Consider the following 15,000-nt stretch of genomic DNA (forward strand, 5'->3'; position numbering starts at 1 on the left):
TCTGATCTCTGAATATAAGCAGGTTTGGGCCAGGTTAGTACATGGATGGGAGACTGCCTGGGAATACCAGGTGCTTTAAATTTTTGGATATTTTTCACAATTATATAATAATCTTGCAAAAAAAAAAAAAAAAAGAGTCAATGCCCGATCTCTGAATTTTAGCAGGTTTAGGTCTGGTTAGTACTTGGATGAGAGACCGCCAAGGAATACCAGGTGCTTTAAGCTTTTGGAATTTTTTCACTTAGTATATAATAAATTTGGCAAAAAATAGAGTCAATGCCCGATCTCTGAATATAAGCAGGTTTGGGCCAGGTTAGTACATGGATGGGAGACTGCCTGGGAATACCAGGTGCTTTAAATTTTTGGATATTTTTCACGAATTATATAATAATCTTGCAAAAAAAAAAAAAAAAAAAGAAGAAGTCAATGCCCGATCTCTGAATCTTAGCAGGTTAAGGTCTGGTTAGTACTTGAATGATAGACCGCCAAGGAATACCAGGTGCTTTAAGCTTTTGGAATTTTTTCACTTAGTATATAATAAATTTGGCAAAAAATAGAGTCAATGCCCGATCTCTGAATATAAGCAGGTTTGGGCCAGGTTAGTACTTGGATGAGAGACCGCCTAGGAATACCAGGTGCTTTAAGCTTTTGGGGTTTCTTTCCTACTTTTATAATGTACTGGCGAGTAGATTGGCTGATCTTTAAATAGCCTTCTCTTTGCAGCAGTCTTCGCTTATGGCCATACCAGCCTGGCTATGCCCGATCTTGTCTGATCTCGGAAGCTAAGCAGGTTTGGGCCTGGTTAGTGCCTGGATGGGAGACCGCCTGGGAATGCCAGGTACTCTAAGCTTTTTGAAATTTTTCACTTAGTATATAATAATTTTGCCAAAAAAATAGAGTCAATGCCCGATCTCTGAATATAAGCAGGTTTGCGCCAGGTTAGTACATGGATGGGAGACTGCCTGGGAATATCAGGTGCTTTAAATTTTTGGATATTTTTCACGAATTATATAATAATCTTGCAAAAAAAAAAAAAAAAAAGAGTCAATGCCCGATCTCTGAATCTTAGCAGGTTTAGGTCTGGTTAGTACTTGGATGAGAGACCGCCAAGGAATACCAGGTGCTTTAAGCTTTTGGAATTTTTTCACTTAGTATATAATAAATTTGGCAAAAAATAGAGTCAATGCCCGATCTCTGAATATAAGCAGGTTTGGGCCAGGTTAGTACATGGATGGGAGACTGCCTGGGAATACCAGGTGCTTTAAATTTTTGGATATTTTTCACGAAATTATATAATAATCTTGCAAAAAAAAAAAAAAAAGAAGAAGTCAATGCCCGATCTCTGAATCTTAGCAGGTTTAAGGTCTGGTTAGTACTTGAATGATAGACCGCCAAGGAATACCAGGTGCTTTAAGCTTTTGGAATTTTTTCACTTAGTATATAATAAATTTGGCAAAAAATAGAGTCAATGCCCGATCTCTGAATATAAGCAGGTTTGGGCCAGGTTAGTACTTGGATGAGAGACTGCCTAGGAATACCAGGTGCTTTAAGCTTTGGGGTTTTTTCCTACTTTTATAATGTACTGGCGAGTAGATTGGCTGATCTTTAAATAGCCTTCTCTTTGCAGCAGTCTTCGCTTATGGCCATACCACCTGGCTATGCCCGATCTTGTCTGATCTGGAAGCTAAGCAGGTTGGGCCTGGTTAGTACATGGATGGGAGACCGCCTGGGAATACCAGGTGCTTTAAATTTTTGGATATTTTTCACAATTATATAATAAATCTTTGCAAAAAAAAAAAAAAAAAGAGTCAATGCCCGATCTCTGAATCTTAGCAGGTTTAGGTCTGGTTAGTACTTGGATGAGAGACCGCCAAGGAATACCAGGTGCTTTAAGCTTTTGGAATTTTTTCACTTAGTATATAATAAATTTGGCAAAAATAGAGTCAATGCCCGATCTCTGAATATAAGCAGGTTTGGGCCAGGTTAGTACATGGATGGGAGACTGCCTGGGAATACCAGGTGCTTTACATTTTTGGATATTTTTCACAAATTATATAATAATCCTTGCAAAAAAAAAAAAAAAAAAAAGAAGTCAATGCCCGATCTCTGAATTCTTAGCAGGTTTAGGTCTGGTTAGTACTTGAATGATAGACCGCCAAGGAATACCAGGTGCTTTAAGCTTTTGGAATTTTTTCACTTAGTATATAATAATTTGGCCAAAAAATAGAGTCAATGCCCGATCTCTGAATATAAGCAGGTTTGGGCCAGGTTAGTACTTGGATGAGAGACCGCCTAGGAATACCAGGTGCTTTAAAGCTTTTGGGGTTTCTTCCTACTTTTATAATGTACTGGCGAGTAGATTGGCTGATCTTTAAATAGCCTTCTCTTTGCAGGCAGTCTTCGCTTATGGCCATACCAGCCTGGCTATGCCCGATCTTGTCTGATCTCGTAAGCTAAGCAGGTTTGGGCCTGGTTAGTGCCTGGATGGGAGACCGCCTGGGAATGCCAGGTACTGTAAGCTTTTTTGAAATTTTTCACTTAGTATATAATAATTTTGCCAAAAAATAGAGTCAATGCCCGATCTCTGAATATAAGCAGGTTTGCGCCAGGATTAGTACATGGATGGGAGACTGCCTGGGAATATCAGGTGCTTTACATTTTGGATATTTTTCACGAATTATATAATATTCTTGCAAAAAAAAAAAAAAAAAAAAAGAGTCAATGCCCGATCTCTGAATCTTAGCAGGTTTAGGTCTGGTTAGTACTTGGATGAGAGACCGCGAAGGAATACCAGGTGCTTTAAGCTTTTGGAATTTTTTCACTAAGTATATAATAAATTTGGCAAAAAATAGAGTCAATGCCTGATCTCTGAATATAAGCAGGTTTGGGCCAGGTTAGTACATGGATGGGAGAGTGCCTGGGAATACCAGGTGCTTTAAATTTTTGGATATTTTTCACAAATTATATAATAATCTTGCAAAAAAAAAAAAAAAAGAGTCAATGCCCGATCTCTGAATCTTAGCAGGTTTAAGGTCTGGTTAGTACTTGGATGAGAGACCGCCAAGGAATACCAGGTGCTTTAAGCTTTTGGAATTTTTTCACTTAGTATATAATAAATTTGGCCAAAAATAGAGTCAATGCCCGATCTCTGAATATAAGCAGGTTTGGGCCAGGTTAGTACTTGGATGAGAGACCGCCTAGGAATACCAGGTGCTTTAAGCTTTTGGGGTTCTTTCCTACTTTTATAATGTACTGGCGAGTAGATTGGCTGATCTTTAAATAGCCTTCTCTTTGGCAGCAGTTTTCGCTTATGGCCATACCAGCCTGGCTATGCCCGATCTTGTCTGATCTCGGAAGCTAAGCAGGTTTGGGCCTGGTTAGTGCCTGGATGGGAGACCGCCTGGGAATGCCAGGTACTCTAAGCTATTTTGAAATTTTTCACTTAGTATATAATAATTTTGCCAAAAATAGAGTCAATGCCCGATCTCTGAATATAAGCAGGTTTGCGCCAGGTTAGTACATGGATGGGAGACTGCCTGGGAATATCAGGTGCTTTAAATTTTTGGATATTTTTCACGAATTATATAATAATCTTGCAAAAAAAAAAAAAAGAGTCAATGCCCGATCTCTGAATCTTAGCAGGTTTAGGTCTGGTTAGTACTTGGATGAGAGACCGCCAAGGAATACCAGGTGCTTTAAAGCTTTTGGAATTTTTTCACTTAGTATATAATAAATTTGGCAAAAAATAGAGTCAATGCCCGATCTCTGAATATAAGCAGGTTTGGGCCAGGTTAGTACATGGATGGGAGACTGCCTGGGAATACCAGGTGCTTTTAAATTTTTGGATATTTTTTCACGAATTAATATAATAATCTTGCAAAAAAAAAAAAAAAAAAGAAAGTCAATGCCCGATCTCTGAATCTTTAGCAGGTTAAGGTCTGGTTAGTACTTGAATGATAGACCGCCAAGGAATACCAGGTGCTTTAAGCTTTGGAATTTTTTCACTTAGTATATAATAAATTTGCAAAAAATAGAGTCAATGCCCGATATCTGAATATAAGAGGTTTGGGCCAAGGTTAGTACTTGGATGAGAGACCGCCTAGGAATACCAGGTGCTTTAAGCTTTTGGGGTTTCTTTCCTACTTTTATAATGTACTGACGAGTAGATTGGCTGATCTTTAAATAGCCTTCTCTTTGCAGCAGTCTTCGCTTATGGCCATACCAGCCTGGCTATGCCCGATCTTGTCTGATCTCGAAGCTAAGCAGGTTTGGGCCTGGTTAGTGCCTGGATGGGAGACCGCCTGGGAATGCCAGGTACTCTAAGCTATTTTTGAATTTTTCACTTAGTATATAATAATTTTGCCAAAAAATAGAGTCAAAATGCCCGATCTCTGAATATAAGCAGGTTTGCGCCAGGTTAGTACATGGATGGGAGACTGCCTGGGAATATCAGGTGCTTTAAATTTTGGATATTTTTCACAAATTATATAATAATCTTGCAAAAAAAAAAAAATAGAGTCAATGCCCGATCTCTGAATCTTAGCAGGTTTAGGTCTGGTTAGTACTTGGTTGAAAGACCGCCTAGGAATACCAGGTGCTTAAAGCTTTTGGAATTTTTTCACTTAGTATATAATAAATTTGGCAAAAAAAATAGAGTCAATGCCCGATCTCCTGAATATAAGCAGCGTTTGGGCCAGGTTAGTACATGGATGGGAGACTGCCTGGGAATACCAGGTGCTTTTACATTTTTGGATATTTTTCACAAATTATATAATAATCTTGCAAAAAAAAAAAAAAAAGAAGAAGTCAATGCCCGTTCTCTGAATCTTAGCAGGTTTAAGTCTGGTTAGTACTTGAAATGATAGACCGCCAAGGAATACCAGGTGCTTTAAGCTTTTGGAATTTTTTCACTTAGTATATAAAAATTTGCCAAAAAATAGAGTCAATGCCCGATCTCTGAATATAAGCAGGTTTGGGCCAGGTTAGTACTTGGATGAGAGACCGCCTAGGAATACCAGGTGCTTTAAGCTTTTGGGGTTTCTTTCCTACTTTTATAATGTACTGGCGAGTAGATTGGCTGATCTTTAAATAGCCTTCTCTTTGCAGCAGTCTTTCGCTTATGGCCATACCAGCCTGGCTATGCCCGATCTTGTCTGATCTCGTAAGCTAAGCAGGTTTGGGCCTGGTTAGTGCCTGGATGGGAGACAGCCTGGGAATACCAGGTACTGTAAAGCTTTTTTGAAATTTTTCACTTAGTATATAATAATTTTGCCAAAAAATAGAGTCAATGCCCGATCTCTGAATATAAGCAGGTTTGCGCCAGATTAGTACATGGATGGGAGACTGCCTGGGAATATCAGGTGCTTTACATTTTTGGATATTTTTCACGAATTATATAATATTCTTGCAAAAAAAAAAAAAAAAAAAAGAGTCAATGCCCGATCTCTGAATCTTAGCAGGTTTAGGTCTGGTTAGTACTTGGATGAGAGACCGCGAAGGAATACCAGGTGCTTTAAGCTTTTGGAATTTTTTCACTAAGTATATAATAAATTTGGCAAAAATAGAGTCAATGCCTGATCTCTGAATATAAGCAGGTTTGGGCCAGGTTAGTACATGGATGGGAGAGTGCCTGGGAATACCAGGTGCTTTAAATTTTTGGATATTTTTCACAAATTATATAATAATCTTGCAAAAAAAAAAAAAAAAAAGAGTCAATGCCCGATCTCTGAATTTTAGCAGGTTTAGGTCTAGTTAGTACTTGGATGAGAGACCGCCAAGGAATACCAGGTGCTTTAAGCTTTTGGAATTTTTTTCACTTAGTATATAATAAATTTGGCAAAAAATAGAGTCAATGCCCGATCTCTGAATATAAGCAGGTTTGGGCCAGGTTAGTACATGGATGGGAGACTGCCTGGGAATACCAGGTGCTTTAAAATTTTTGGATATTTTTCACGAATTATATAATAATCTTGCAAAAAAAAAAAAAAAAGAAGAAGTCAATGCCCGATCTCTGAATCTTAGCAGGTTAAGGTCTGGTTAGTACTTGAATGATGGACCGCCAAGGAATACCAGGTGCTTTAAGCTTTTGGAATTTTTTCACTTAGTATATAATAAATTTGGCAAAAAATAGAGTCAATGCCCGATCTCTGAATATAAGCAGGTTTGGGCCAGGTTAGTACTTGGATGAGAGACCGCCTAGGAATACCAGGTGCTTTAAGCTTTTGGGGTTTCTTTCCTACTTTTATAATGTACTGGCGAGTAGATTGGCTGATCTTTAAATAGCCTTCTCTTTGCAGCAGTCTTCGCTTATGGCCATACCAGCCTGGCTATGCCCGATCTTGTCTGATCTCGGAAGCTAAGCAGGTTTGGGCCTGGTTAGTGCCTGGATGGGAGACCGCCTGGGAATGCCAGGTACTCTAAGCTATTTTGAAATTTTTCACTTAGTATATAATAATTTTGCCAAAAAATAGAGTCAATGCCCGATCTCTGAATATAAGCAGGTTTGCGCCAGGTTAGTACATGGATGGGAGACTGCCTGGGAATATCAGGTGCTTTAAATTTTTGGATATTTTTCACGAATTATATAATAATCTTGCAAAAAAAAAAAAAAAGAGTCAATGCCCGATCTCTGAATCTTAGCAGGTTAAGGTCTGGTTAGTACTTGAATGATAGACCGCCAAGGAATACCAGGTGCGTTAAGCTTTTGGAATTTTTTCACTTAGTATATAATAAATTTGCCAAAAAATAGAGTCAATGCCCGATCTCTGGAATATAAGCAGGTTTGGGCCAGGTTAGTACTTGGATGAGAGACCGCCTAGGAATACCAGGTGCTTTAAGCTTTTGGGGTTTCTTTCCTACTTTTATAATGTACTGGCGAGTAGATTGGCTGATCTTTAAATAGCCTTCTCTTTGCAGCAGTCTTCGCTTATGGCCATACCAGCCTGGCTATGCCCGATCTTGTCTGATCTCGGAAGCTAAGCAGGTTTGGGCCTGGTTAGTGCCTGGATGGGAGACCGCCTGGGAATGCCAAGTACTCTAAGCTATTTGAAATTTTCACTTAGTATATAATAATTTTGCCAAAAAATAGAGTCAATGCCCGATCTCTGAATATAAGCAGGTTTGCGCCAGGTTAGTACATGGATGGGAGACTGCTGGGAATATCAGGTGCTTTAAATTTTTGGATATTTTTCACGAATTATATAATAAACTTGCAAAAAAAAAAAAAAAAAAAAAAGAGTCAATGCCCGATCTCTGAATCTTAGCAGGTTTAGGTCTGGTTAGTACTTGGATGAGAGACCACCAAGGAATACCAGGTGCTTTAAGCTTTTGGAATTTTTTCACTTAGTATATAATAAATTTGGGCAAAAATAGAGTCAGTGCCCGATCTCTGAATATAAGCAGGTTTGGGCCAGGTTAGTACATGGATGGGAGACTGCCTGGGAATACCAGGTGCTTTAAATTTTTGGATATTTTTCACAAATTATATAATAATCTTGCAAAAAAAAAAAAAAAGAAGAAGTCAATGCCCGATCTCTGAATCTTAGCAGGTTAAGGTCTGGTTAGTACTTGAATGATAGACCGCCAAGGAATACCAGGTGCTTTAAGCTTTTGAAATTTTTTCACTTAGTATATAATAAATTTGGCAAAAAATAGAGTCAATGCCCGATCTCTGAATATAAGCAGGTTTGGGCCAGGTTAGTACTTGGATGAGAGACCGCCTAGGAATACCAGGTGCTTTAAGCTTTTGGGGTTTCTTTCCTACTTTTATAATGTACTGGCGAGTAGATTGGCTGATCTTTAAATAGCCTTCTCTTTGCAGCAGTCTTCGCTTATGGCCATACCAGCCTGGCTATGCCCGATCTTGTCTGATCTCGGAAGCTAAGCAGGTTTGGGCCTGGTTAGTGCCTGGATGGGAGACCGCCTGGGAATACCAGGTACTGTAAGCTTTTTTTGAAATTTTTCACTTAGTATATAATAATTTTGCCAAAAAATAGAGTCAATGCCCGATCTCTGAATATAAGCAGGTTTGCGCCAGGTTATTACATGGATGGGAGACTGCCTGGGAATATCAGGTGCTTTAAATTTTTGGATATTTTTCACGAATTATATAATATTCTTGCAAAAAAAAAAAAAAAAAAAAAAGAGTCAATGCCCGATCTCTGAATCTTAGCAGGTTTAGGTCTGGTTAGTACTTGGATGAGAGACCGCCAAGGAATACCAGGTGCTTTAAGCTTTTGGAATTTTTTCACTTAGTATAAAATAAATTTGGCAAAAAATAGAGTCAATGCCTGATCTCTGAATATAAGCAGGTTTGGGCCAGGTTAGTACATGGATGGGAGACTGCCTGGGAATACCAGGTGCTTTAAATTTTTGGATATTTTTCACAAATTATATAATAATCTTGCAAAAAAAAAAAAAAAAGAGTCAATGCCCGATCTCTGAATTTTAGCAGGTTTAGGTCTAGTTAGTACTTGGATGAGAGACCCCCAAGGAATACCAGGTGCTTTAAGCTTTTGGAATTTTTTCACTTAGTATATAATAAATTTGGCAAAAAATAGAGTCAATGCCCGATCTCTGAATATAAGCAGGTTTGGGCCAGGTTAGTACATGGATGGGAGACTGCCTGGGAATACCAGGTGCTTTAAATTTTTGGATATTTTTCACAAATTATATAATAATCTTGCAAAAAAAAAAAAAAAAGAAGAAGTCAATGCCCGATCTCTGAATCTTAGCAGGTTAAGGTCTGGTTAGTACTTGAATGATAGACCGCCAAGGAATACCAGGTGCTTTAAGCTTTTGGAATTTTTTCACTTAGTATATAATAAATTTGGCAAAAAATAGAGTCAATGCCCGATCTCTGAATATAAGCAGGTTTGGGCCAGGTTAGTACTTGGATGAGAGACCGCCTAGGAATACCAGGTGCTTTAAGCTTTTGGGGTTTCTTTCCTACTTTTATAATGTACTGGCGAGTAGATTGGCTGATCTTTAAATAGCCTTCTCTTTGCAGCAGTCTTCGCTTATGGCCATACCAGCCTGGCTATGCCCGATCTTGTCTGATCTCGGAAGCTAAGCAGGTTTGGGCCTGGTTAGTGCCTGGATGGGAGACCGCCTGGGAATGCCAAGTACTCTAAGCTATTTTGAAATTTTTCACTTAGTATATAATAAATTTGGCAAAAAATAGAGTCAATGCCCGATCTCTGAATATAAGCAGGTTTGGGCCAGGTTAGTACATGGATGGGAGACTGCCTGGGAATACCAGGTGCTTTAAATTTTTGGATATTTTTCACAAATTATATAATAATCTTGCAAAAAAAAAAAAAAAAGAGTCAATGCCCGATCTCTGAATCTTAGCAGGTTTAGGTCTGGTTAGTACTTGGATGAGAGACCGCCAAGGAATACCAGGTGCTTTAAGCTTTTGGAATTTTTTCACTTAGTATATAATAAATTTGGCAAAAAATAGAGTCAATGCCCGATCTCTGAATATAAGCAGGTTTGGGCCAGGTTAGTACATGGATGGGAGACTGCCTGGGAATACCAGGTGCTTTAAATTTTTGGATATTTTTCACGAATTATATAATAATCTTGCAAAAAAAAAAAAAAAATTAGTCAATGCCCGATCTCTGAATCTTAGCAGGTTAAGGTCTGGTTAGTACTTGAATGATAGACCGCCAAGGAATACCAGGTGCTTTAAGCTTTTGGAATTTTTTCACTTAGTATATAATAAATTTGGCAAAAAATAGAGTCAATGCCCGATCTCTGAATATAAGCAGGTTTGGGCCAGGTTAGTACTTGGATGAGAGACCGCCTAGGAATACCAGGTGCTTTAAGCTTTTGGGGTTTCTTTCCTACTTTTATAATGTACTGGCGAGTAGATTGGCTGATCTTTAAATAGCCTTCTCTTTGCAGCAGTCTTCGCTTATGGCCATACCAGCCTGACGGCGCTAGAGAGTCTGACAGGAAGTACTGTGCTGCAGTTGGAGAGAAAGGCTCTCCCACATTTTTTTTCATTTGTTTTGTTTTTGTTTAATATCAAGTTAAAAAGTTTGAAGTATTTTGTTTTTGTTAACGTCGTTTTAACCCCGGGCAGTTTTAAACTGTCTGGGGTTTGAGCTATTTTATTTTGTTTGTTTGTGTTTTTTTTTTTTTTTTTTTTTTTGTGGCTAAGCTATTTAACAAGGATGGAAACAATGGCTAATGGATCAGATCTGGACAAGGTTTTTGAGGAAAAGAACAATGATTTTGAAGGAGACACTACTTTGGAAAAACGGATTATGAAAAACGATGGAAAGGATTACAATGAAACATGGGCAACTGTTGTATCAAGAGGGAAAAGAAATGGAGCTGAAATGGAGAAAGGCCGCACTGAACAGCAACCAACTACACAAGGTAAAGAAAAGTTTGATACAAAAGGAGAAAAGAGACAAGAAGAATGTCGGAGAAATGAAATGATAAATAGATTAAAAGACAAAATGAAATATCAGAGGGAATACAAGAAAGAAACAACACTGACAATGACTGTGGAAAATCCAGAAAAACTAACTGCCATCATGATAATTAAAGCTATTGAGGACATTACTGGAAAAGGTAAACTATATGGACTAAGGAAAAAAAATGACTTCGAGTATGAGCTTACATTGGAGAATCAACTAGACTGTGACAATTTATTGAATGGACTACTATTGAATGGACAAATGTGTAAAATAAGCAAACTTTGTGAAATGGAGAGGGTCGTTTCTTTTTTACGTTTGCCAAATTATATCAATGACAAGGATGTACTACAAAAACTGCAAAGCTGGGGAGTTACACCGATACTGCCGTTGAGAAGGAGGTATTACCCAGGGACAATGGTGGCAGATGGGACAAGATTTATTCGAGTCAAATTCCCTAAGGACGTGGTGTCCCTTCCATATAACACCAGTTTTGAAACAGAGGAAGGAATACAGTTCTTCAGAGTCATTCATGATCAGCAAGTAAAAATATGCAGAATATGTTCAAGTGCTGAACACGAAAAGAAAGACTGCCCTCTACTAACATGCAGAGAATGCCTGGAGCAGGGGCATTATGCGCGGGACTGTACAGCCCTGCGGTGCCAAGGCTGCAGAAAGGCATTGCCAACATGCGCATGTGAAACGGATGAAGAGGAACATGAGGAAATGGAAATGGAGATGCATAATGAAGTGGAGCATTTGGAGGAGGCTGATAAAGAAAATACATCACAAAAAACAAGTGGATTAACAAAGGATGTACTGAGCAGTGAAGGAGAGGAAGAAGAAGAGGAAGAAGAAGAAGAGGAAACAAGTGAGAATGAGCAGAATGGGGAAGAAAAAGTGATGACTGGACTACAACAATCTGTGAAAAATGTGGAGCAGGATGCAATGGTAAATAAAGAAGATAATAATGGAACAAAGGATAGTACAATCCCGGAAGAGGTAAGCGACATTGGGGAGAGAAAAAAAAGTTTTTTGAGCAGGGGGACTAAAGGGAAAACAACAGGACAAATAAACATTGAAAAGGTCTTGGAAAGACAAAGAATAAGACGAGAATCTAAAGAAAAAAAGAAGAAGAAAGTAGAGATAATTGCTTTAAAAGATGTTGATTTGAGAGAGACTGAACAAAAGTGATGTGGGTTTTGTTTTGCATTTATATTTTTCTTTTTTTGTCTATGAGTCAGTTGAAACTAGTGTCAATCAATGCAAGAGGATTGTCAACTAGGACTAAATTTGAAAATGTACTCTATTTAACAAAGAAGAGTGATATAATATGTATACAAGAAACTGGATGGAATGAAGACATTGTTAATGGTTTTAAGAAAATATGGGATGGAGAATTTTTTTACAATAATGACCCAAACAGGAAAAAAGGAGTAGCAATTTTAATTAGAAGGGGAGTGACAGAAAAAGCAACAGAAATGTTCACAGATAATGTAGGAAGATTGTTAGTAGTTAAAGTCAAAAGCAAAGAAGAAGAATTAACGATATGTACAATTCATGCACCAAATGACCGTTTAGAAAGAGTCATCTTTTTTAAAAAATTTAAATGTTTTAATGGATGGTTATACAAAAGGAATTTTAATTGGGGATTTTAATACTATTTTGGAAAGAATTGATGTGGAGGATTATATGGTATATAGATCAGATGTGGGGAGAACTGAATTAAAGAAAATGATGGAAAAACACAAATTTTTAGATATATGGCGGGAAAGAAACAGAGTAAAAAGAGAATATTCCAGAAGGCAAATTGTGAACACAGTATTAAAGCAAAGTAGACTTGATTTGGTTTTATGTAACAGACAGCTAGAACTATTTATATCAAAAGTATTTTATAAAAGGTTCAGTGAAAGTGATCATGATTTTTTAAATGTAATAATTGATTTTAGTGGAGTAGAGAGAGGTCCAGGGGTGTGGGTTTTAAATGCTGAACTTTTAAAAAACGAGTCTTACAAAATGGAAATAGAAAATGTCATAATAAATAGTATAAACAATATTCTATATGATGAAGAAAAAAGTTTGTGGTGGGATAATTTGAAAAAAGTTATGAAAAAAATATCCATTGAATATTCAAAAAGATTGCAAAAGACAAAGAAAAGTAAAGAAAGATTTTTAAATAAGGAATGGGAAGAAGAAATGAAAAAGATGTCTGAAGGAAAGATGGATGTGACAAAAATAGTGTTTTTAGAAGAACAATTTAAGAAAATAGAGGAGGAAAAGTGCAGGGGAGCTAAAATTAGAAGCAGAGCGAAAAATACAGTAGAGGGAGAAAGAAGTACAAAATTCTTTTTTGAGTTTGAGAAATCAAGAAAACATGCAGAATTGATCAAAAGTATATTAAAAGATGGGAAAGTTGTGAAGGAAAAACAAGGTATTTTAAAAGAAGTGAAGGATTTTTATACTACCTTATTTAAAAAAGATAATATAAATGTGAAAGATGAAGAATATTTATTGAATCAAATTCAAGTTCAAGTAAATGAAGAAGATAAAAGAATGTGTGATAAGGATATAAATGAAGAGGAAATTGAAGAGGTTATAGACCAGTTGAAGAATGGGAAAAGTCCAGGACTAGATGGCTTAACATCTGAGTTTTACAAAGTTTTTAAACATGTTTTAATACCTATTCTGCACAATTTATTTGCTGATACTTTTAAGCAGAAAAAAATGAGTGAAAGCATGAAGACAGGAATGATAAAAATTATCTATAAGAATAAAGGAGATAAAGATCATCTTAAAAATTACAGACCGTTGAGTATGCTAAATACTGACTATAAGATTTTGGCTAAGATCATGGCAAACAGACTGAAAAAAGTGATTCCAAACATCATAACAACAAATCAGGCATATGGTGTCTTAAATAGAGATATATCAGACATAGTAACAAATATTAGAGACTTAATGTGGTATATGAAAGAAAAAGGTGAAGGAGGGTATTTAATTAGCATAGATTTGGAAAAGGCTTTCGACAGAGTAGAGCATAAATATTTGTTTGACTTAATTGAAAAATTTGGATTTGGGAGGAATTTTATAACATGGATGAAATGTTTCTATACTGACATTTTAAGTTGTATTAAAGTAAATGGGTTTTTAACTGATTATATTGAAATTTCGAGGTCTATAAGGCAGGGCTGTCCTTTATCGGCATTACTTTATACTTTAGTTGCTGAACCATTAGGAATAGCAATTAATAAAGAAAAACAAATACAAGGAATTTTAGTTGAAAATGGTGTAATGCAACAAAAAATTTTCCAATATGCAGATGACACGACTTTGTTTTTAAAGGATTTAAAGAGTATCGAAAAAGCAATGTTAATTTTTGAAAAATATTGTAGCGGAACAGGAGCTAAAGTCAATAAAGAAAAGACTGAGTATATGAGGATAGGGAAGGTGGATACTTTGGGAAGACAATGGGAATTTAAAGAGCAGAAGAACCAATTAAAGATTTTAGGAGTTATACTTGGGAAAGATGAAATGAAAACAAGAGACCTGATTTGGGAGGAGGTTATAGGCAAAATGGAAAAAAGACTTAACTTTTGGAAACAAAGAGAATTGTTTTTAAAAGGGAAAGTATTAGTTCTAAATTCTTTATTCCTGTCTAAGATGTGGTATATTTTAAGTGTGGTTAGTCTGCCAGCATGGGCGTACAAAAGAATAAAAACTTATATTTTAAAGTTTTTATGGGATGATAAGCCAGCAAAAATAGCATATGACACAATAATTGGGGAGGTGGAAAAGGGAGGTTTGAGACTCATAGATCCAATGGTAAGAATGAAGAGTATGAGAATAAAGACAGTAAAAAAGTTTTGGAATAATGATGATATGGTATGGAAAAAAATTATGAGTTTCTTTATAAATAAGTGTGGGAAAATGGGGGATGATTTTATGTGGATGAATTTTACAGATAATATGCTTGAGAAGATACCTGAATTTTATAAAGAAGTCTTAAGAGCATGGAAAGTTTTTAAAGGGAAGGTTCATGTGGAGTTTAAAGGAAGAGAGCAACTATTGAAACAGCCCCTTTTCTTAAACAAATTGATTTTAAGGAATAGTAATACAATTTTTTATAAGAAATGGTATTATGCAGGATTAAGACAAGTCAAAGACATTTTATATGAGGTAAAACCTGGGTTTTTACCTTTACAGGCAATTATAGACATATTAGAAGAGAATGAAGATATAGAAAATAGAAAGCTGATTAAGGAGCAATACATAAAATTAAAAGAAGCTGTGCCACTACAGTGGATTAAAAGCATTGACGATGAAGAAACAGGAAATGAGAAACCTGGAGTTTTTTTAAAAAGAAATGATGAACAGATTCCTTTCAATGGCTGTGTTCTTAAAATGTTTTATGTTTGTTTATGTGATCTTGTATTTTTAAGACCAAAAGCAACAGATTTTTGGGAAAGGTCTTTTTGTGAATTAGATGTAACAAAAATCTGGAAAAATGTAAAATGTAGGTTTAAAAGTCCCGCCCTGCATAATTTGGATTTCTTGTTGAGACACAATGTTTTAA

The 15,000-nt window shown here is 36.5% G+C and overlaps 1 non-coding gene and 9 pseudogenes across 1 annotated transcript; all 10 read left to right on the forward strand.

Annotated features, from left to right (window-relative positions):
- Positions 1-731: 731 nt before the first annotated feature.
- On the forward strand, positions 732-850 carry LOC113104268 (uncharacterized; annotated as a pseudogene).
- Positions 851-1,635: 785 nt separating this feature from the next.
- LOC113104276 (uncharacterized) lies at positions 1,636-1,751 on the forward strand (annotated as a pseudogene).
- A 651-nt stretch (positions 1,752-2,402) lies between these two features.
- On the forward strand, positions 2,403-2,521 carry LOC113104271 (uncharacterized; annotated as a pseudogene).
- Positions 2,522-3,306: 785 nt separating this feature from the next.
- LOC113104269 (uncharacterized) lies at positions 3,307-3,425 on the forward strand (annotated as a pseudogene).
- Positions 3,426-4,208: 783 nt separating this feature from the next.
- On the forward strand, positions 4,209-4,326 carry LOC113104274 (uncharacterized; annotated as a pseudogene).
- Positions 4,327-5,115: 789 nt separating this feature from the next.
- LOC113104275 (uncharacterized) lies at positions 5,116-5,234 on the forward strand (annotated as a pseudogene).
- Positions 5,235-6,304: 1,070 nt separating this feature from the next.
- LOC113104270 (uncharacterized) lies at positions 6,305-6,423 on the forward strand (annotated as a pseudogene).
- Positions 6,424-6,923: 500 nt separating this feature from the next.
- Positions 6,924-7,042, forward strand: LOC113104272 (uncharacterized; annotated as a pseudogene).
- A 785-nt stretch (positions 7,043-7,827) lies between these two features.
- On the forward strand, positions 7,828-7,946 carry LOC113104281 (5S ribosomal RNA). Its single transcript, XR_003292008.1, has one exon. It is a non-coding gene; the product is annotated as a 5S ribosomal RNA (ribosomal RNA).
- A 1,069-nt stretch (positions 7,947-9,015) lies between these two features.
- Positions 9,016-9,134, forward strand: LOC113104273 (uncharacterized; annotated as a pseudogene).
- The last annotated feature ends 5,866 nt before the right edge of the window (positions 9,135-15,000 follow it).

The sequence above is a fragment of the Carassius auratus genome, unplaced genomic scaffold, assembly GCF_003368295.1.
Source record: "Carassius auratus strain Wakin unplaced genomic scaffold, ASM336829v1 scaf_tig00217984, whole genome shotgun sequence".
Classification (NCBI taxonomy): Eukaryota; Metazoa; Chordata; class Actinopteri; order Cypriniformes; family Cyprinidae; genus Carassius; species Carassius auratus.